The sequence below is a fragment of the Schistocerca serialis genome, chromosome 3, assembly GCF_023864345.2.
Source record: "Schistocerca serialis cubense isolate TAMUIC-IGC-003099 chromosome 3, iqSchSeri2.2, whole genome shotgun sequence".
Classification (NCBI taxonomy): Eukaryota; Metazoa; Arthropoda; class Insecta; order Orthoptera; family Acrididae; genus Schistocerca; species Schistocerca serialis.
The window spans coordinates 513,968,236-513,990,211 of NC_064640.1; the positions used below are offsets into that span (position 1 = coordinate 513,968,236).

The 21,976-nt window shown below is 37.9% G+C and overlaps 1 protein-coding gene across 1 annotated transcript in view; it reads right to left on the reverse strand.

Moving 5' to 3' along the window:
* LOC126470393 (uncharacterized) overlaps nucleotides 1-21,976 on the reverse strand; it is a 75,289-nt gene that overhangs the window by 21,938 nt on the left and 31,375 nt on the right. The window lies entirely within an intron of this gene.

A 21,976-nucleotide genomic window follows, 5' to 3' on the forward strand; every position in this document is an offset into this window, starting at 1 on the left:
TTTCTGTACCATAATAAATTATTAAATAACAACAAATACTAACTCCATGATAAAATCTATAGGTAGCACCTATTTTTTGACATCATATTCCTACATTTTACTTGACAGTTCAACTAAAAGATTCATTTTCGAGAGAGAGCTTAAATGCAGTTTATGTTTTCTGTGGAGCATGCTTAATGTTTGTCATGTTTTCAAATGTAAACTTGAGACATTTTACGTTTTGTGTACCATATGTTCAATCCGCAGTATTTATGAGTTTGTGAAACAAAACTGTACATTTTCCATGATTTCATGGGTTTTGTGCTGCAACTGGCTGACAGAAGCAAATGAAGCAGCTGCCATGTTAATTTTTTGTGAAGCCAACACACTTTATTTGTCTGTTTTCATATTTATACTTGTGTATTGCAACCATACTGAAGGTATCCCCAAAACGCCTCATTTTTGGTATGATCTCTTGTGCTAAAGTATCTGAAAATGGGATGTTGGTGTGAAAGTTTGTTACCAATCATTTTTAACCACTTAATTTAGTATATTATGTAGACAATTACAATAAATTAACTTTTTATCTTTTATTAAGTTTTGCTTATCTTCATTTATGTTTGCAGATGTAATCAGCTCATCTGTCCTTCTGTCCTGCAAGATGGTCTATGACCCTTTCATTAAAATATGGACATTTCAATAGTTATTTTTCAAGATCATGTTCCAGATTTTTGCATAATATATTGCACACAGAATTCATGTTGTGATAGTTTCTAACTCACAGTATGCTGCAATTATTCACAAGCAAATAAAACTCACTAAACTTCAGGTACAATAAACATACAGAAAGAAATTTGCTAATAATGTTTAATGACCAATACCTGAAGGATTGACAGAAAAAAAGAAGAATAATCTAATTATTAATATTAGTCACAAGCCTTGTAATGTAGATAAAGATGGCACTTTTGTCACTTCCTTAACAGGTCATATGGGTACGCATTAGGCCCTCCAACATCAAGCAAAGCAGAGGTCAAGACAGAGGATAGCTCCAACTGGAAGCCTCAGATGACCAAAGGTGTGCAGGGGATGCTATCTGAGTGAGCATTATACTCAAAGAAACTTGTGCATTAAGAAGGACTTGCAAAGCTTACCTGTATGTACCCCTGGACAAGGATTATTTGTTTCCAGCATACATTTATCTACATTTACCTATATCTATATGTCGCTCTTATTGTGACAAGTACTTGAACCTAAGGGGCCCATTAATGGAATAGATTCTGTCACTTCCATGGTTTGTTGTGCATGGTACCATCCATTACTGTATACCCGAATCCAAATTAAGTTATAGGTTGAGGTGGACATTTGTTCTGATAATTCATTGAAGAATCTAACAAGCCTCATATACTTTTTGCATTTGTTGAAGTTGTAAACTAGTGTCTGTGCTCTTCTGCATGTTCACTGTAAACACATGAATAAGCAATAAGAATCAGACTAGCAAGCCAAACCAGAACCTCATTTCCCTATCATCGCCATATCTACCTCCTTAACCTAATATACCAAAAGATGGATGCCTCAAATCCTGTGTCACCTCTGATCTGAGTGTGAGCATCTGAGAAACTATGTTGGAACCCACGTCGGATCATGACAAATGGAAAGACAACTTTTTGCACACATTTACTCTATTTATTCATGAAACTCTCACTAGGTGGTGACTCTAATGTTACCGTAGTCTACATCTCACTAGTGAGACCTTTGCAAAATTATTCCTGCAGCAAATGGGACAGTGAGAGACAGAAACAAAAAAAAAAAGTCTGAAACACTATCAAAACATTAATACTAAGCATCAATTATGCATAAGGCTATTTTTAAACTATTATTAGAAGAAAATGCTACTTGATAGTCATATATGTTTTGAAGGAGACTGAATCTTGTAAGATATAGGTCCCAAAACTGGTATACAGGGTGTTCAGGAACTCCAATTACAAACTTCTAGTACTTGTAGAGGGAAGTCAGTACACAATATTTTGATTTGGAGTCCATGTCTGGAAATGTACCAATTCTGTGCTACAAATGTACAAAAACATGTTTGCCAGGTAGGTATGCAGCAGTGTAGTATGCAGTTGGCTGATGTCATCTGACATCTGTCCTGCCTGGTTCAAGCCTCTTTCAAGTATCTGTGAGTGTTAGAACAACATTGCTCAGCACATGTTTGCAGAATACATTGATATGATCCTTCTCAATGCCAAACCTTATGACAGTGGAAGAGGTGCTCATTGTCTTTATCAAAATTGTTATCCACAACGTCCAGGTGTATAGCATATCTTTCTCACCACAATTATGCAATGGTTTTGAGAAAGAGGTGCCTTCACCAACAGCATGCACGACAATGGTGCTCCAAGGAGATGCTGTACATCTGCACTTAAAGAGGCCATACTGCTTCATGTTGAAGATACGGTTGCTTATGTACCTTGCTGTCAGTGAAACACCTGATGCAGTCACACACCAGAAGACCACTAATGTGTGACTCTGCCTCATGGCAGTCATGTGTCATCAACATGCCACCTTGTATAATGTAGCATCTGAGACCCACTGAACCATTATCACTGGCATCTGTACATGTTTTTGCTAGATAAAGTATGATGCAAATTTGCATGGATTTCATTCCATTACTGCCAAGGAACAAGTCCCTTACAATCAATAGCCTGCTCACCACCCTGAGTCAGCATCCTGGCATTCAACTGTGTCAATGACTACTGGCCCATTCTGGCAGCATAAAAGATGCAATACCAATAATACCTGTTAAAAAGAGGATCACTTAAAATGCTACTATACTCTTGTCGGAAATCATCTAATAGAACATTACCAACTCTGTACCAAAAATAAATAAGTACCACAACAAAACTGGAAGACACCCCAAAAAGCTCCATATATGTAGATTGTCAAGGATTTTATGCCTCCAATTTTTATTGTACGACTTCTCAAGGTCAAAAAAGATATATTCTGGAGGGAGTCTGCACAGGAAAGTCAGTTGTATATCACCTCTAGAAATGTCACTTATCAATTATAGAGTAATATCTCCTGGACACCCAATGAAATGGACTAAGCACTTGTTTCTATGCCAAGATCCAGAAAAGGTTGAGGTTAGTCATGCACTGCATGGTATTTCCCATACAGCTGGTGAGGACAACTGGTAAGGGTGTACTTAGGCATTTATAAATAGTAATCAAACAGTTTCCATATAAAGGCTGTAGAGCCCAGAATTGGTACGACAGTCAGGCAAAATCACCATGATCATTGAGGCAATCATTGCACTGATACACCAAGTTTAAGATAGTCATTAGGTAAAACACCATGTCATGCTGCACAAGGAAGACCATACTTGCCTGTAGTGCATCCTCAAGTACCAGGACTCATTGACCTTTAAAGGCCTTTTTGAAGGCACAAAACATATGATAATCACATGGGGAGAGATCAGGACTACAGGGCAGCTGCTCAAATGTCTTCCAGTTGAGTTGGCATAACTTATTCATTACAAAATTTGCAGGAAGAGAACATGTGTCACCATAAAGCAGCAGCACCCCTTGTTGCCATTTACCACAGTGGTGGTTTGTGACAGATATGCTTTCTAATACACACTCTTCATTCTCTGATGGATGTCTACCAGTGTTTGTCCTTCAGCAGCAAAGAAAAGAATAACAGCATCTGGGTACTGTTCGGATGCATTTGGTAATAATGTTGTCACAGTTCATGTTTTCATATGTACCATACATATGTTGGAAAGACACGAATGGTGCACTAAACCCCTTCCCACACATTGGTGCTTATAAACCTGCACCACAGTCATGCTACGTTGCATATACATTGCAGCAATGCCCTCAATTGGAAACTTTTTGATCACCTCTGATACAACCATTCCCAAGTTTGAGAAGAGAAATTAAAGTAGCTGGCCTCCTCGAGCTGACCAATTGTCCTGTTTCAGTAATGAAATACTATTACACTGGAGAACAGCTATGTAGTTTTGATGGTAGGAGAGGAGGCAATGAAGCTGTGAAGATAAGTCATAAGTAATGCTTGGATAGCTCAGTCAGTAGATCACTTGCCTGAAAAAGGCAGAATCACAGTTTTAGTCCTGGTCTGGAACACAGTTTTAATCTGGGAAGAAGTTTCTGATCAGTTACATTCTGATACAGAGTCAATGATCATTCTGGATTTCAAAATGTGTTTCTTGTAAATAAAAGCACAAGATCAGTCTTGTACTGGGAGTCCGATTTCGTCTGCATGCCATTTCAAGACACTGTGAACTGGGTGCCAGCAGGAAAGGATAGCATAAACTGGCTGGTCTAATACCAGGAAATTTAAGAGGGGGAGGCACTGCCATGAGTGGTAAAAAATCAGTGGTTACAGATGTTGGAGCAGCGCCTTATTTGGTATAGGTATGACAGAAACAAGTCAAGTCATAAGAGAGGTCAGGATTGAAACAAACATTCAGACTCAGAAAGAAACTAAACAGCAGAAATCTGGCACATTGGATCAGCAAACACAGCTGTTGATTAAAAATTTTCACCACTCAACAGAAATTTTAATTCCACCCAGTTTTATCTCAGTCAATGTGAAATTCCGACTGTCTTTAGTGCATCAAAATATTTGAGGGCTAAGATGTAAAATTAATGAACTATTTATCTGCATTGATGAATTAAAGTCATCTAACCCAGCTGATGTAACCTGCCTCTCTGAACATCATGTGGCCACTGGTACCGTTGTGTTACAGGGTTTAGGTTAGCATCTCACTTTTGTAGGGCAGAAATGGAGGATGGAAGAGTTGCCAAAAATTTAATAACATAGACATTCATAAATTTTGCACAGAGCAGCTTATGGAAACATGTGTAACAGAAGAAAAATTTTATAACAAATCATTCATAATACTAAGTATTTACTGAGGTAATGCAGATAATTTAAGCTGTTCATAAATCACTTTGAAGCCCTATTGGACTATTTGACAACAAAAAATAAAGAATTAGTGGTTATTGCTGTTTTTAATGTAGATTTTTTTGAAAACTCTGCCAGTAGTAACTTATTGCAGTCAGTAGCATTGTCATTCAACTAAATTCATATTGTTAACTTTCGAACTAGAATAGCTAAGGACTCAAACATAGCCATTGATAATATGTTTACAGAACTGTCTAATGAACAAAATTGCATTATAAGACAAAATAAGTAGCTTTGCATACCATGACATCCTTTTTCTAAATGTTAATACTAATGAGGATATAAAGTAGACTAAATCTGAGTTCAAGTGGATAGTCAGTTAGGTTGCTTTAGGAAACTCCTCAAAGACATGAACTGGAGTGAGTGTGTTCAATGCTCGTAGAATGAATGAAAAATAAAACACTTTTATTAATAATATCATTAACCTATTTTAAAACATTTCTCCCCAAAATTAACCTAGATTAGACCAAAGTCTATAAAAAAAATCCATGGATTACTGAAGGAATAAAGGTACCCTGTAAGATAAAAAGGAAACTATACCTATGAGTCAGAAATAGTTCTGTGCAAAATACTGAAGTTAGTCATATTGATATCAAGGAAAATTCATTATCAGAAAATGATAGTAAAATCAGATAACAAAATAAAGACATATACGATATAGTGAAGGAAGAGGCTGGTTGAACCAGAGATGAAGACGAGCATGTAGCATTAAGAGTAAATGACACACAGGCAACAGATGTGTGCAGTGTTGCTGAACTTTTGAATAAGCTGAATACGCTGAAGTTTGTATCAGAAAGGAGATAAAAAAATGCCACCCCACTTCCATTTCACTTTTGCCCACATTATCAAAAATTTTAGAAAAGATAATATGAAGGGCTTATTTCAGTAGTGGTACAAATTGATTTTTGTTCATTCTGAGATACAGAGTCCTAATGTTAAATGAGCGCTGAAAAATCTGCCGTTGAGATACCAGAAATACTCAAGTATATACATTTGAATATTTCTGGTATCTCAATTGCAGATTTTTCAGTGCTCATTTAACTTTATGACTCAGTACCTCAGAATGAACAAAAATGGACCAATACCACTATTGAAATAAGCCCTTCATATATAGTTGTCTTCTTAACTATCTGACCACAAATAAAATATTATCCAAGTCACAATTCAGATTTCTAAAGGGTTCTGTTATTGAAAAGACTATCTACACATATAGTGAGAGTGTACTTAATTCATTAAATGGTAAATCACAGGCTATTGGTATATTTTGTGATCTGACAAACGCAACAAGATCACAATATCATTTTAAGCAAACAAGAATATTGCAGTGTAACAGGAAATGCTTAAAAAAATGGTTCAACTCCTATATCTCTGACAGAAAACAAAGGGTCTCAATAGAAAAGAGACATGCATTAAGCTACCAGGCATCATTCAGCTGGGAACTAATAATATCTCGTGTCCCACAAGGTTCCATATTAGTTTGTTTTGTTTGCAGGTGATACAAACATTGCAGTAAATCAAGTGCAGCCATCGAAAGGTCAGCCACTGAAACTTTCATGGACATTAACAAGTGATTCCTAGCCAATTCTCTGTCACTGAAGCTTGAAAAAATGTACAATATGCAGAATAGAAGTTGTAAAAGGTTTTCTGGCAGTGTATGCCTTCAATATGATGGCAAGCAGACAGAATAAATTGGCAGAGCTAAATTCTGGGGATTACAGCTCAATAATAAGTTTAACTGAGGGAAGCATACCACAGAACTGTTAAAGTGCCTGCAGAAGGATGTTTAAGGATCTGGGGATACTAACAAATGCCTCCCAATATATTTATTTCTTAATGAAATTTGTTATTAAAAAAATTTTTTTTTTCTCAAACCAACAGGTCAGTTAATGGAATCAATACTAGAAATAAGAATAACTTTCACAAAGATTTGAAGTCACTTACTTGGGTTCACAAACGTGTCCACTACCCAATAATACACATTTTTAATTTCAGGCCAGCAGCCATAAAAAGTTTAACTTTTAATAAGGTTCAGTTTGAGAAGATTCTAAAGGATTTATTGGTGGCCATCACCTATTCCATTGATCAAGTTCTCAGCTGAACAGATTGATGCATGTGTATGATACTAATAATAGCACATATATTTTTTTAATGTATTTTTTTTTTTACCTTGGGCAGTTTCATATGGGATCTGTGGTAAGTACATTAGCATATCTGTTTTTATTTTGGTAAATATTTATTGTGTATTCTTGCTTTCTGTGTTCCACATCCCAGAGGATCTCTTCACAATGGATCATTTGGAACAAAAAGTACATCTAATCTAATTTAATTTAAGCTTGCAATTGAAAGGGATTTCTTGCGAAGTCTTTTTGATTCCTTCAGATGGATTTTAGATTTCAATGACAAAATCAGTAGTTTTATATTTACCACATTCACCACAGAAGAAGAGAGACGAGTGCAGCACTGTCTGTTTGCTTTGGGTGATGTTGCTTCATTCTCAACTTCCATCTCCCTTGATGTATTGGATGATGACTTCATCATTGTGGACACATTGCTCAACTTTGGTTCATTTTCCTTTAGGTATAAACCTCCAATTTGAGGAGTGCATTTGTCTATGTGGTTTGGATGTTGTGTGGTGGCGATTAGTGTTTTCACAGCAGCTCCACTACTACAAGAGAAGTTGTATGAGCAAGTATTTGTTGCTGCTTCTGCTGGTAAAGTCAGCACTGCAGATTGCTCATTCTGAATTAAATTTTCCCTTATGCCAAGAATACATGAACACAAAATGAAAGAGCTGATTATTTTCAATAAGTTTCATGTTTATTGCATGCCAGGGTGGTGTGCCCATAGTACTGACACAGGAAAGTGCACTTTGGATTGTCAGTACATGATCAAGTTTTCAGGCATATTAGGCTTGCTGCAAAGTGCTCAGGAAATGTTGGAAAAATGGAGGTCAGAAAAAAAAGTAGCAGTCTTCTCTAGTTTACTGTTCACTCACTTTGGTTCTTACATTGAGTACAATAATACATGTCATTAACACTTAGTTCACCAAAATGCTTTTTTGGGAGATTCACTACTGCACTGTGACATATACAATTTGAAAAAGGTCAACATATGGCTGAAATTGGTTATGAATGTTATCACATCAAGTGATCATGTCTAAAATAACAAGATGTGCTTAATGTGTTAATCAATCCTCCTCAATGACAGATTGTCATTTTGTTTCCAAAAGCTTCATGATGTTTTTGACTTGTGTCATGCAAATGTAATCCAGCACTCCCTTAAATGCCTGCATATCTATATTCATTAGATGTCTACATCTACATCTACATCTACATTTATACTCCGCAAGCCACCCAACGGTGTGTGGCGGAGGGCATTTTAGGTGCCACTGTCATTACCTCCCTTTCCTGTTCCAGTCGCGTATGGTTCGCGGGAAGAACGACTGTCTGAAAGCCTCCGTGTGCGCTCTAATCTCTCTAATTTTACATTTGTGATCTCCTCGGGAGGTATAAGTAGGGGGAAGCAATATATTCGATACCTCATCCAGAAACACACCCTGTCGAAACCTGGCGAGCAATCTAAACCGCAATGCAGAGCGCCTCTCTTGCAGAGTCTGCCACTTGAGTTTACTAAACATCTCCATAACGCTATCACGGTTACCAAATAACCCTGTGACGAAACACGCCGCTCTTATTTGGATCTTCTCTATCTCCTACGTCAAACCGATCTGGTACGGATCCCACACTGATGAGCAATACTGAAGTATAGGTCGAACAAGTGTTTTGTAAGCCACCTCCTTTGTTGATGGACTACATTTTCTAAGCACTCTCCCAATGAATCTCAACCTGGTACCCGCCTTACCAACAATTAATTTTATATGATCATTCCACTTCAAATCGTTCCGCACGCATACTCCCAGATATTTTACAAAAGTAACTGCTACCAGTGTTTGTTCTGCTATCATATAATCATAAAATAAAGGATCTTTCTTTCTATGTATTCGCAATACATTACATTTGTCTATGTTAAGGGACAGTTGCCACTCCCTGCACCAAGTGCCTATCAGCTGCAGATCTTCCTGCATTTTGCTACAATTTTCTAATGCTGCAACTTCTCTGTATACTACAGCATCATCCGCGAAAAGCTGCATGGAACTTCCGACACTATCTACTAGGTCATTTATATACATTGTGAAAAGCAATGGTCCCATAACACTCCCCTGTGGCACGCCAGAGGTTACTTTTTATGTCTGTAGACGTCTCTTCATTGATAACAACATGCTGTGTTCCGTTTGCTAAAAACTCTTCAATCCAGCCACACAGCTGGTCTGATATTCCGTAGGCTCTTACTTTGTTTATCAGGCGACAGTGCGGAACTGTATCGAACGCCTTCCGGAAGTCAAGAAAAACAGCATCTACCTGGGAGCCTGTATCTAATATTTTCTGGGTCTCATGAACAAATAAAGCGAGTTGGGTCTCACACGATCGCTGTTTCCGGAATCCATGTTGATTCCTACATAGTAGATTCTGGGTTTCCAGAAATGATATGATACTCGAGCAAAAAACATGTTCTAAAATTCTACAACAGATCGACGTCAGAGATATAGGTCTATAGTTTTGTGCATCTGCTCGACGACCCTTCTTGAAGACTGGGACTACCTGTGCTCTTTCCCAATCATTTGGAACCCTCCGTTCCTCTAGAGACTTGCGGTACACGGCTGTTAGAAGGGGGGCAAGTTCTTTCGCGTACTCTGTGTAGAATCGAATTGGTATCCCGTCAGGTCCAGTGGACTTTCCTCTATTGAGTGATTCCAGTTGCTTTTCTATTCCTTGGACACTTATTTCGATGTCAGCCATTTTTTCGTTTGTGCGAGGATTTAGAGAAGGAACTGCACTGCGGTCTTCCTCTGTGAAACAGCTTTGGAAAAAGGTGTTTAGTATTTCAGCTTTATGCATGTCATCCTCTGTTTCAATGTCATCATCATCCCGGAGTGTCTGGATATGCTGTTTCGAGCCACTTACTGATTTAATGTAAGACCAGAACTTCCTAGGATTTTCTGTCAAGTCGGTACATAGAATTTTACTTTCGAATTCACTGAACGCTTCACGCATAGCCCTCCTTACGCTAACTTTGACATCGTTTAGTTTCTGTTTGTCTGAGAGGTTTTGGCTGCGTTTAAACTTGGAGTGAAGCTCTCTTTGCTTTCGCAGTAGTTTCCTAACTTTGTTGTTGAACCACGGTGGGTTTTTCCCATCCCTCACAGTTTTACTCGGCACGTACCTGTCTAAAACGCATTTTACGATTGCCTTGAACTTTTTCCATAAACACTCAACATTGTCAGTGTCAGAATAGAAATTTTCGTTTTGATCTGTTAGGTAGTCTGAAATCTGCCTTCTATTACTCTCGCTAAACAGATAAACCTTCCTCCCTTTTTTTATATTCCTATTAACTTCCATATTCAGGGATGCTGTAACGGCCTTATGATCACTGATTCCCTGTTCTGCACTTAAAGAGTCGAAAAGTTCGGGTCTGTTTGTTATCAGTAGGTCCAAGATGTTATCTCCACGAGTCGGTTCTCTGTTTAATTGCTTGAGGTAATTTTCGGATAATGCACTCAGTATAATGTCACTTGATGCTCTGTCCCTACCACCCGTCCTAAACATCTGAGTGTCCCGGTCTATATCTGGTAAATTGAAATCTCCACCTAAGACTATAACATGCTGAGAAAATTTATGTGAAATGTATTCCAAATTTTCTCTCAGTTGTTCTGCCACTAATGCTGCTGAGTCGGGAGGTCGGTAAAAGGAGCCAATTATTAACCTAGCTCGGTTGTTGAGTGTAACCTCCACCCATAATAATTCACAGGAACTATCCACTTCTACTTCACTACAGGATAAACTACTACTAACAGCGACGAACACTCCACCACCGGTTGCATGCAATCGATCCTTTCTAAACAACGTCTGTACCTTTGTAAAAATTTCGGCAGAATTTATCTCTGGCTAAGCCAGCTTTCTGTACCTATAATCATTTCAGCTTCGGTGCTTTCTATCAGCGCTTGAAGTTCTGGTACTTTACCAACGCAGCTTCGACAGTTGACAATTACAATACCGCTTGCTGCTTGGTCCCCTCATGTCCTGACTTTGCCCCGCACCCGTTGAGGCTGTTGCCCTTTCTGTACTTGCCCAAGGCCATCTAACCTGAAAAACTGCCCAGCCCACGCCACACAACCCCTGCTACCCGTGTAGCCGCTTGTTGCGTGTAGTGGACTCCTGACCTATCCAGCGGAACCTGATACCCCACCACCCTATGGCGCAAGTCGAGGAATCTGCAGCCCACAACGGTCGCAGAACTGTCTCAGCCTCTGATTCAGACCCTCCACTCGGCTCTGTACCAAAGGTCTGCAGTCAGTCCTGTCGACGATGCTGCAGATGGTGAGCTCTGCTTTCATCCCGCTAGCGAGACTGGCAGTCTTCACCAAATCAGATAGCCGCCGGAAGCCAGAGAGGATTTCCTTCGATCCATAGCGACACACATCATTGGTGCCAACATGAGCGACCACCTGCAGATGGTGCACCCTGTACCTTTCATGGCATCCGGAAGGACCCTTTCCACATCTGGAATGACTCCCCCCGGTATGCACACGGAGTGCACATTGGATTTCTTCCCCTCTCTTGCTACCATTTCCCTAAGGGGCCCCATTACGCGCCTGATGTTGGAGCTCCCAACTACCAGTAAGCCCACCCTCTGCGACCGCCCGGATCTTGCAGACTGCGGGGCAACCTCTGGAACAGGACAAGCAGCCCTGTCAGGCCGAAGATCAGTATCAGCCTGAGACAGAGCCTGAAACCGGTTCGTCAGACAAACTGGAGAGGCCTTCCGTTCAGCCCTCCGGAATGTCTTTTGCCCCCTGCCACACCTTGAGACGACCTCCCACTCTACCACAGGTGAGTGATCAGCCTCAATGTGGGCAGTATCCCGGGCAACCACAGTCGTAGTCCGATCGGGGGATGCGTGGGACGAGCTGGCCGTCCCCGACAAACCCCCATCCGGACCCCCACAGTGATGCCCATTGGCAACAGCCTCAAGCTGTGTGACCGAAGCCAACACTGCCTGAAGCTGGGAGCGAAGGGATGCCAACTCAGCCTGCATCCGAACACAGCAGTTGCAGTCCCTATCCATGCTAAAAACTGTTTTGCAAAGAACGTCTGAACTAATCTACAGAGAGCGCAAACAAATCGACAAAATTTAAACGGTTATTAAAATACAAGATTGCCTAGTAAATGCAGTAATGCTGCTACTTGCGCACTGCTGACACTGCTCGGCAGCGGAAGGAGACTGCGCGAATTTACACTATTCAGGTACTAAAACGCGATGCTACAACTCTCAAATACTATAATATGCCCGAAATTTATGAATTAAACAATGCAAGTACCAAAAACACGCAAAGAAATTAAGAATTAAACTATGTAACAAATGAGTGAGCTAGGATTATACGACTTGCTGCTGCAGCTGCTTATCCAACGGCAGCAGGGAGCACACTGACTGTGACCAACTGACACTGGCCGTTCAAAACAAAAACAGAAGACAAACGACTACGCGAATTTACACTATTCAGGTACTAAAACGCGATGCTACAACCCTCAAATACTATAAAACGCCCGAAATTTATGAAGTAGTGTAGTGTCATAGGTTAGTTTATATGAAGTAGCACGTCACACTTAAGGTTTAACTTACTTGACAAAATATGTCAGAAAATTTCTTAATGCATAACTTATGCAAAGAGACTGGACAGCTCACTGTGTGGGAAATGATGGAAATTCTGTGCAGAGACAGAATAATACAGGAATGCTGTATGTCTGTGTGCCAGTACAGGTGTTAAAACATCAACACCTGCTCCGATGTAGGGCCACTTACACTGTGCGGGTGCCAGGCCAGAGATGTACTTGGCCCATGTTGTAGTGCCACGGATCACAATGTATGACCAGCTTCTTCTCTGTGCAGAGCTATCAAAACATGTTGATCTGGACATTGGATGATGATAAGTCACATATAGAACATTGTCTGCTCTGGCAGTTGTGATATTAATCTCATGTTCTGCAAGATATTAATGTGAAATATTGTTTATGATGTTGAAGAATATGTAAGTAAAACTGATGTCTGAGAATTTCTTGGTTTGATGATGGTACTTGGAAAACAGTCTCTCTTACAGCTCCATTCATAACTGCCAGATGAAGAAGAATGACAAGCATGGTACACCAGAACTGAGTACCACTACTGCAAACAATGACTGAACTATTGAAGGAAATCATGAGTATTCAGAACACAAGACAAGACAGTGTATGCCGTTTCACATACTACATATGAAATGTACAACCTTGAATCCATCCACTGCAGCACCACATTTGGAGCCCTCTGACAGACACAAATAACAGTGGAGCAGTGAAAAGAAAGCCGTAATAACAAAATAAGAAAAATTTGGAAAGCTTATGGAGATTTTGTTAAGAAGTTAGGCTGGTTGCCCCAGACAATGGATGTCAACAACATTACGTTCAAAAAAATTTTCTGCATTGGCACAACAAATTCAAGACTAATTATTTATAAGTAATCAGAAGAAAGCAAAAGCCTTTGCCTGTTTGTACAAACGAGAGACTGAAGAGAAAAGTGAAAAACAATGTGATTTAGTGAGCAATGAGATATGGTACCAGTTCTAGAATTTAACAGCACTTTGTAACAAATGAGTGAGAACAATTATGACCAATTCCAGAACATACATGTCCAGATGAAAGACACTCAAAAATTGCTAGAGACTTTAGAGATTGTTGTGGAAAATCAGACTGGAGAGAAAAGTAAAATCTATAGTTGATCAGAGGTATCATCAACGAGATTTTTACATTCACAAACACCTCTCATTAGGAGGAAGATGCTGTGTAGTGAAATAGAGAAAACAAAGGCATGGGTAGAGAAGCAAGTAGGGCAGAACAACATTGAGATACTGAATGAAGTGTTAGAGCTTCAATCAGGGAATTGCATGGATTTAACAAAACAGTTCCCTAAATTTAAACCAAATGGAGATGTACACACTACATATTTTTATGAGTATTCTCATGAGCCTTGCCTCAGTCCTGGGAGGATTCCAAAAAGATATATTTTGCATTGAGTTGCCATGTGGGGTGTGTGGCTGAATGGGATACTGCACATTTACAAGAATTCAAATCATGGGTTGATTGCACAGAAGAAACTAACTTTGAAACTACTAGACCCTAAATATGATAACAATTCTTTTGGGACTTACAAGAAATACATAGAGTGGAATCTGAGTAGGATGATGTATTTAGACAACCCACTGGAGGAAACATATTTATGAAAAGTACTAGTGGGGAGACTTACTTGCTAAGCTAGGAAAGAAATGCCATACGGAGGTTGGTTAACAGTAAGTGATTGTTTATCTTTTTTTTAGGTTTTACTATGTTAAATATGGAAAGAGGGGAACTCATATCATAAGACAATAGCTCCCAACAGGCACAGGAGAACAATCAACACTCAAACAGATTTCCCGACAGAAAACAAATTAATTTTATGCAGAGTCAATAATGCTGCATGGTGAAGGCATAATAAAAAGAAGTGGAAACAACAAAATATGACACACATGTCAGTACCCAGTCAGGCTGGAAATATACAGGATGTAAGATTCTTCATTTCATAAGTGATTCTGCTCAGTTTTTTTTATTTGCGGGATTTAAATAAATTAATAGAAGTAAAACAAAATTTCAATTGTTTTAAACTAAACATGAACTTGTTAAACATCATAGTACAGTTATTACTAGTTATGCAACCTGAAATGAAATTCCACCATTATCATTCTTTGTTTGACAATGTATGAAATTGTATTGAAAATGTTTAACTTACACTAGCTGCAGTACCCAGCATTGCTCGGGAGCCTAAGTTCCATGGAGTTTGTAAAGTACCATAAGACTTCCTGAAAGTATTATAGCACTGTCAGGTACTACATACATGACAAGAAATCCCCGTGCCCCTAGTTCTTTTCACATCATGTCAGCACAATATGGAACATTTCTTGTCCATTGTCTTGTGTTTTCAAGTGATGTTGAAGTAGACAATCTCATAATAGTGAAATTACTTTGTAGTAACTTCTTTTCTACTGATTTTATTGTGTTACAACAGTCTTAGTTTAATTTTAGAGTCTGTATGACAAATAAGCGCACGTTTTGAAGACCAAAGATCCACAAAGCCCTATCATGAACACTTTTTACTACCACAGCTGTTGATTACTACAAGGCTTGTGCTACCATAAGTTGGCACTACATAAGTAAACATCCTTCTTCACATATCCCTTTGCCCACAGCAGCTTATCAGCCTGAGGGGATTTTTCCTTGAGTGGCAACTGTAATCTACCTTGAGCTCAGGTACCGAAGTACCATCAGAAGTTGCCACAGTACCTCATGTCTTTTCTCACTGCTGCCAGTCCTTGTGGTCAACATTGTTTGGTACAAAGCACAGTACCTGAGCTATGTGGTATGAAAATTAAATTGTCAGTACTACACGATGTGCTACCCCAAAGCCCACCACACACTGCTGCCTGGTCTGCAGATACTCCCCTCCCCCACAAAACACTCACAAACAAAAATAATTTTGGACACACAATTAACAGGTTCCATGTGCAGCAGATAGTTAGATTACACAAGAATAAACATGGCCAGCAGTAAATTGAGTACTGCCTGTCAAGTCCATAAATCAATTCCAGCACCGAGTTCCATCCTATAGAAGTTGCTGTACTTCATGTCATGTCTCACTGCAACCAATTCTTGTAAAGGTACAAAGTATCATATGTGAGGAGAGAGTGTTGCAGTTGTAGTAGTAGTAGTTGTTGTTGTTGTTGCTGCTGCTGCCATATGGCACCACATTTGAATAAGTGTCTACGAAATGTGCTTTCATTAAAACTTGTGCTTGTTCTGTTTGATATTTCTACCATACCAGATGGTCAGCAGTAAAACTAAGTTTCCAGTGTTCATGAGCTGCTGCTCCGCTCACCACAAATCATCCCAGGAAAGTCATCTTGCCGTCTCCCATCTCCCTGCAAGTCCCAGTGATTAAAGTTCATTATAGAGTAGACATGCTACATTATATTTTGTGTATGAGAGATGTCCCTGTGTGGTTGCATCTGATGCAAAGAATAACTTGCATAAAAGCGTCACAGCGAAATGTATCCAAATTAAAATATATTATTTAAGATGAATTCATTAAATGCAAAACAGAACCTGGACAAATTCACTGTACATTCCTTCAAAATTCTGTACTGAAAGTGATATCCCAAAATATAATACAGAGGATTGTCCAAAACATTTTTTCTGTAAATTTAAATCTTAAGGCAAAACCACATATTTTGGGAGGATCTATGAAAATATACTATTACTGAATCAATTTCATAAAAAAATGAATAATTTCTGAGCCTATTGGAGCCTTACTTACTTAAACACTGTTTTCCTTGTCAAATTTTAATTTACTGATTAACAAATACTCTTTGGGACTTCATAATGTACCATAAGCATACCTGATTTTTCATAAGACACTTGGAAGAATGTACTGACATCCATAGGTAAGATATTATTTAGAGATTGCAGAAACGGGTCCAAGGTGACAACCCCTCCCCACCTTCCACCATCCCCCCATCCCACACACACACAAAATTAATAAATAAGTGATTTTTTTGAGTTAATGTTACAAGGCTCATGGTTTTTTTGGACTTTCATAGATGGTGTGACCTTTTGCAGATCAATACTAATTTCAATGCCAAATTTTGTGGCAATCTGATGACTTGTTAGGCATTTACCCCCGACAAACATACCTACCCATGTAGTTATTGCTTTATATGGTAGATTGGGTGTAATGGGCGTTGCTTAATTAAGACTAAATTTTTTATCTTATAATATATAGAGCTAAAATGATGTGGGTATGTATATTTGTCCATGGATAACACTTGTACCAATCACCTGATTGCCACAATATTTGGCACTGAAATTGGTATTGACCTGAACAAGATCACTACTTATATGAAAATCAGAAACATTATGGAACTTGCAACCATTGTTAACTCAAAAGATCACTCATTTCAGGGTGAGAGGGGTGGAGCAGGGATGTATCTTCAGACTGGTTTTTGCCTACTTTTGGTAATATCTTAACCACAAATATTTCACAAACATTAATTAGAAAATTCCACATTGCCCAGAGAAGCCTTAAAGGCACTGAAAACCTCCATCTGCCCCATAGAAAGATTGTCTTAAGGTAGCCAACTGCCTTATCTAAATTCTCTCAGTAATAACATAGCCAGTAGTAGTTTTAAACTAGATTCTGCACTGTCCAGAGGAAGTTTAAAGCAATTTAAATCCTCGCTATAAGCAGTAGAAAGACTCCCCTAAGATGACCTACTGCCTCATCTGAATTTTCTCACATTAATGTCTTCTAGGTTCCGTAGAAGAAGTTTAACACCACTGATATCCTTTGACCAGTAGAATGGCTGTCTTAAGGTGGCCAACTGCATCATCTAAATTTTCTCACAGTTATGCTATAGCCAGTAATGTTATTCAATCAAATTCCATGTTGTCCAGGGAAACATAAAAAATATTCACTATGAATTCATAATAATCAAGACAAAAGACAAATGATGTTTTTATTGATCCATAGACTACTTGTTGAAATCAGACACTCAAGGTATTTTGTTATCTTATTTGTAGACACTTTTTCAGGGATTATAACAAGTTTCAGAAGAACCATATTAAAACACTTCTTCAAAGACATCAAAAATGACCCTTGAAGTGACACAAATGAATCTGAAATTCCCAAAAAGTGTTAGAAAACATTAATAGGAAGTTTTAATGCTACAGCTAACTTTTTTGAACCATTTAAAGGTACACAAGAAGGGATACCTAATTTGTTTTGCTTTCTAGTAGGATCTCATAATTAAGTTCCCAATAATAAAACAAGATCCTACTTACTGGTAATAATAATTACAACCAGTCTGTGCTTATGGTAATAAACTATTAATTTTACTTTTGCAGGAAGATGACATGCTGACCTATTAAGTGAAGATAAGAAAATCAAAACTGAAAATACAAAGAAGTTTAAGTACATTGGTGATGCTGGTGAAAGGCTAATTTAATCTAAAATAAAGATAATGAAACAAAAAACACTTCCTGACATCTTACAGAAGTCAGATAATTCTGAAAAGTTGCTTGTGAATTTCTTAGGGTATACCTTGTCACCTACATGAACTGCAGAAAATAAATCCTGTAATGCTCTTATTGAAGGTGCACCAGTTATATGTCCCAGCAAAAATTACACGCTCAGAAACAGGTAATAAAAGAATTGCAGAACAATACACAAAATACATAGAGAATTCAAAAGGAGCTTTGAAAAAGACTGATTTTTTATGCACCACTGCTGGTATCTGGTTATCATCCATGAGCCACTCCCTGGGTGTAACAACTCACTGAATTGATTGTGAAACATCTGCATGAAAAAGCACAGCTCTGGCTTGCATGAGGCTTAAGAGAACGTACAGTTACAACAAAGTGGCTGAACAGATTGTGGACATTCATTTTAAATTTGATTTAAAGCTGACAGAAATCATGGACATTATTACCTACAGTGCATCAAATGTGCTCAAACCTTTAAAACTGCATCGAAAACATTTAGACACAGGAACAAGTGAATGATGTTCAGATCAAAATACTGATGTTCTGTATGATAATGTTGTTGTTGATGAATGTGATGATGATATAACATCAAGTGAATTTCCAGAGCCACCTGAATATTTTGAAGAATTACAACTGCCTAATCACGAGAGTTGTGCCACACAGATTTTACACTTAAAATCATCAAGAGATATGGATAAGGCCAGATCTAAAAGTAAGTCACACAAAGAAAACCTTATGCAGCAGCCATCTCAAACTGTCAAGCATTTTGAAATCTGTGTTTAAGGTCTCCTAAAGCTTGTGAAACCGATTTCCAAGTGGAAAAGTCTCTGTACTGTAAATAAAACTTCCAGAAAACTTAGATTTGTAGTTTTTAAAGACACTTAAATACAGTTTCTTAAAGAATACACAAGCTGTTCAAAATCTATTGCTCATGGCACAAGAAGTTCAGAAGGGGATGAACTGATGTACTATGGATATCTTCTACCACAACTAATGAGAATGCAAAGAATGCTAAGCAGCTTCTACCTTCAAAATGAAATGGGTACCAAAGGACAGCAGATAGTACATAAAGAACTGTTTATTTCAGAAGTGCAGATGTTGAAACATGAAGAAGAAGATGGGAAGAACTTACAACATTCTAATAGAAAAAGAAAAGGTTGAATCTTATTAGCTTTTTGAGGAGTTTGATTATTCTGTAGTCAGTGATAGTGTCAACACTAAATTGATCTGAAAACACTACAATATTTTATAGATAATGAAAATAGTTTAGGTTCCTTGAACACATATCCAACTGCAGGAAACCGTTTCCTTAGATATAATGCCTGTTTACCAAGTTCTGCCGCTGTTGAATGACCACTTTCCTTTGTGGAATGATAATGAGGCCACACAGGCAGTACAACAAGATGAAATATTTTAGCAATTATAGGTATTAAAATCAGTGAAATAAATGGTATGAAAACTGTTAACTAACTAGAGGTATTTTACTTGAATAAAGGTGTTTTGAAAATACATACTTAGCATTTTCTACTGTATTAAAATATTTTTCTTTAAAACCATTTTGTACTCAAATCTGAAATAGAATAAATAACCAAGTATTTGCATTTGGAATTTAAATACTTTGAATAATTTATTTTGTGCACCTTTGACAATTATCAGTATATATGGCATTAATTGAAAAATAATGATATGGAATACATGGAACAAATAAGAGAGAAAGCTCTGGAGTGGAAAGCATTAAATGATGCATAGAAACAAAAGTTATTCCAGATTCTGTCCAAGTATCAAGATTATTGTTTCAGAAAAACCATGAGTTCTTAGTGATTATGCATGTAAGGTAAAGAGCAACAGCAGGTATATTGTTGGTTTTAGATATGAAAGTGTTGAATAAACAAATTGAAACAGAACATGACCATCCAGTGTATATTCAGGAATTATAGTTGAAGTTTGAAAATGCACAACATTTCACTTCAATGGATCTCACTGTGGCTGTTGGCAGGTGAGACTACATGAAGATTCCCCACTGTTTGAAGTAAAATCGTACCAGTTTAAAGTATTATCATTTGGTTTAAATATTACAGTATCAGTGTTCATAAGAGCACTCGATGAAGCCCTAGGTAATGAGTCATTGCAAGATCTCATAATTTATGATGAATATGCTCTATTAATGTCAAAAATGTGCATTGAACATTGTAATCTACTTAGTACTAAGTAAGCTCTACAAAAAGGGTATTACTATTAAGCTATATAAATCACATGAATGTAAATTTTTAGGACACATAATTGGAGCTGAAGGTATACAATCTGACCCCCATTAGGATAAAAGCAATAAAGGAGTGTCCAGAAACTTTAAATGTGAAACAGTTACACTCATTTCTAGGGTTAACCAGATTCTAATCATGTTTCACAGAAGGACACTCAATGAAGAGTCTGAGACTTCTGACTTTATTAAAACAGAGAGCGGTTTGGAAATGGTATGAAGGAACTTTGGAAGCTTTCAATAATATTAAGCAAGCATTAGTTGAAGCCCCTAAACTCAAACATCCAAAAATGAATGTACCTTTCAAGTTTTTTGCAGGACTGTTATTGCTTTAATTTTATAAACTTTTCCTATTTTAAGAACTTGAGCAGGAAGATGGCGAATATAGTTATACCTTGTAGAACTTGCCAGAAAATAAACAAAAATAATTCTGGTAAAAAATTCACGTGGATTCCAATAACACATATGTCATCATATGATCTGATGATAGCCAGTTTCTTTGGACCTCTTACAAAAGGAAGAGGGGGTGTTAATATATTTTTGCATTGGTGAAGTGCTGGTCAAAATATGTAAACTGCATCCTATTAAGCTAACCAATACTAACACTTAACTATGCAGTTTACAAGAATACTTCATAGACATTGGAAATCTGCATCAATTACTAATGGACAATAGATTTCAGTTTGCAAGTATTAACTTTAAAAAAGTGTAATCTGTCCTGCTAAGTCTCAATAGCGAAAGACTGAAAGGGATTAAATTAAACAAGAAGCATTACAAGCTGAATGTAAATGAATGATTCTGACATGTTTCGCTTATATACCAGGATATGTAGTGTCACAGTCTGTTCAGCAGGAAACAACATGTCACACATAAGATTTAACTTAGACAATGAAATATGTTGGAAGATTTCTCAATGTGCAAGTTAGGCAAAAAGACCAGACAGCCCGATGTGTAGGAAATGTGCAAAATTATGTGTAGAGGTGGAGTAAACCAGTGACATCACATATATGTGAAGTGGTACATTTCTTAAAACATCAGCAGCTGCTGTGCTGTGCTGTGTAAAATGTTGTTTATGATGTTGAAGAACATATAAGTAATACTGATGTTCAAGAATTTGGTGATGTTTGTTGGAAAACTGCCTCTCTTACAGCTCCATTCATAAATGCCAGATGAAGAATGGTAGACCAGAACTGAGTAGCAGATCCAGTCCACTACTGCAAATGGTGATTGAATTATTTAAGGAAATCGTGAGTATTCAGAAAAACGGACTTGAGAGTGTACACACATGCATGTGCTATATATGTACGTAGGAGCAGCAACCAAGTCACTGTAACACTGCATTACTAATTTTCATCACTTTGCTGTGTGTCTCAGTGTTCCCAAATATACCTTCACTTTGTGCTTTTGGAAGAGAGGTTTCTATGTAGTCCATTTGAATGCTATTACAAAACAGGTTGAGATGTTTCTCCTTTGGTTCTTTCCCTTACCTTCCATTTTCCTTCCTACATTGTTTCAACCAAACAACACTGTGATGTTTTTA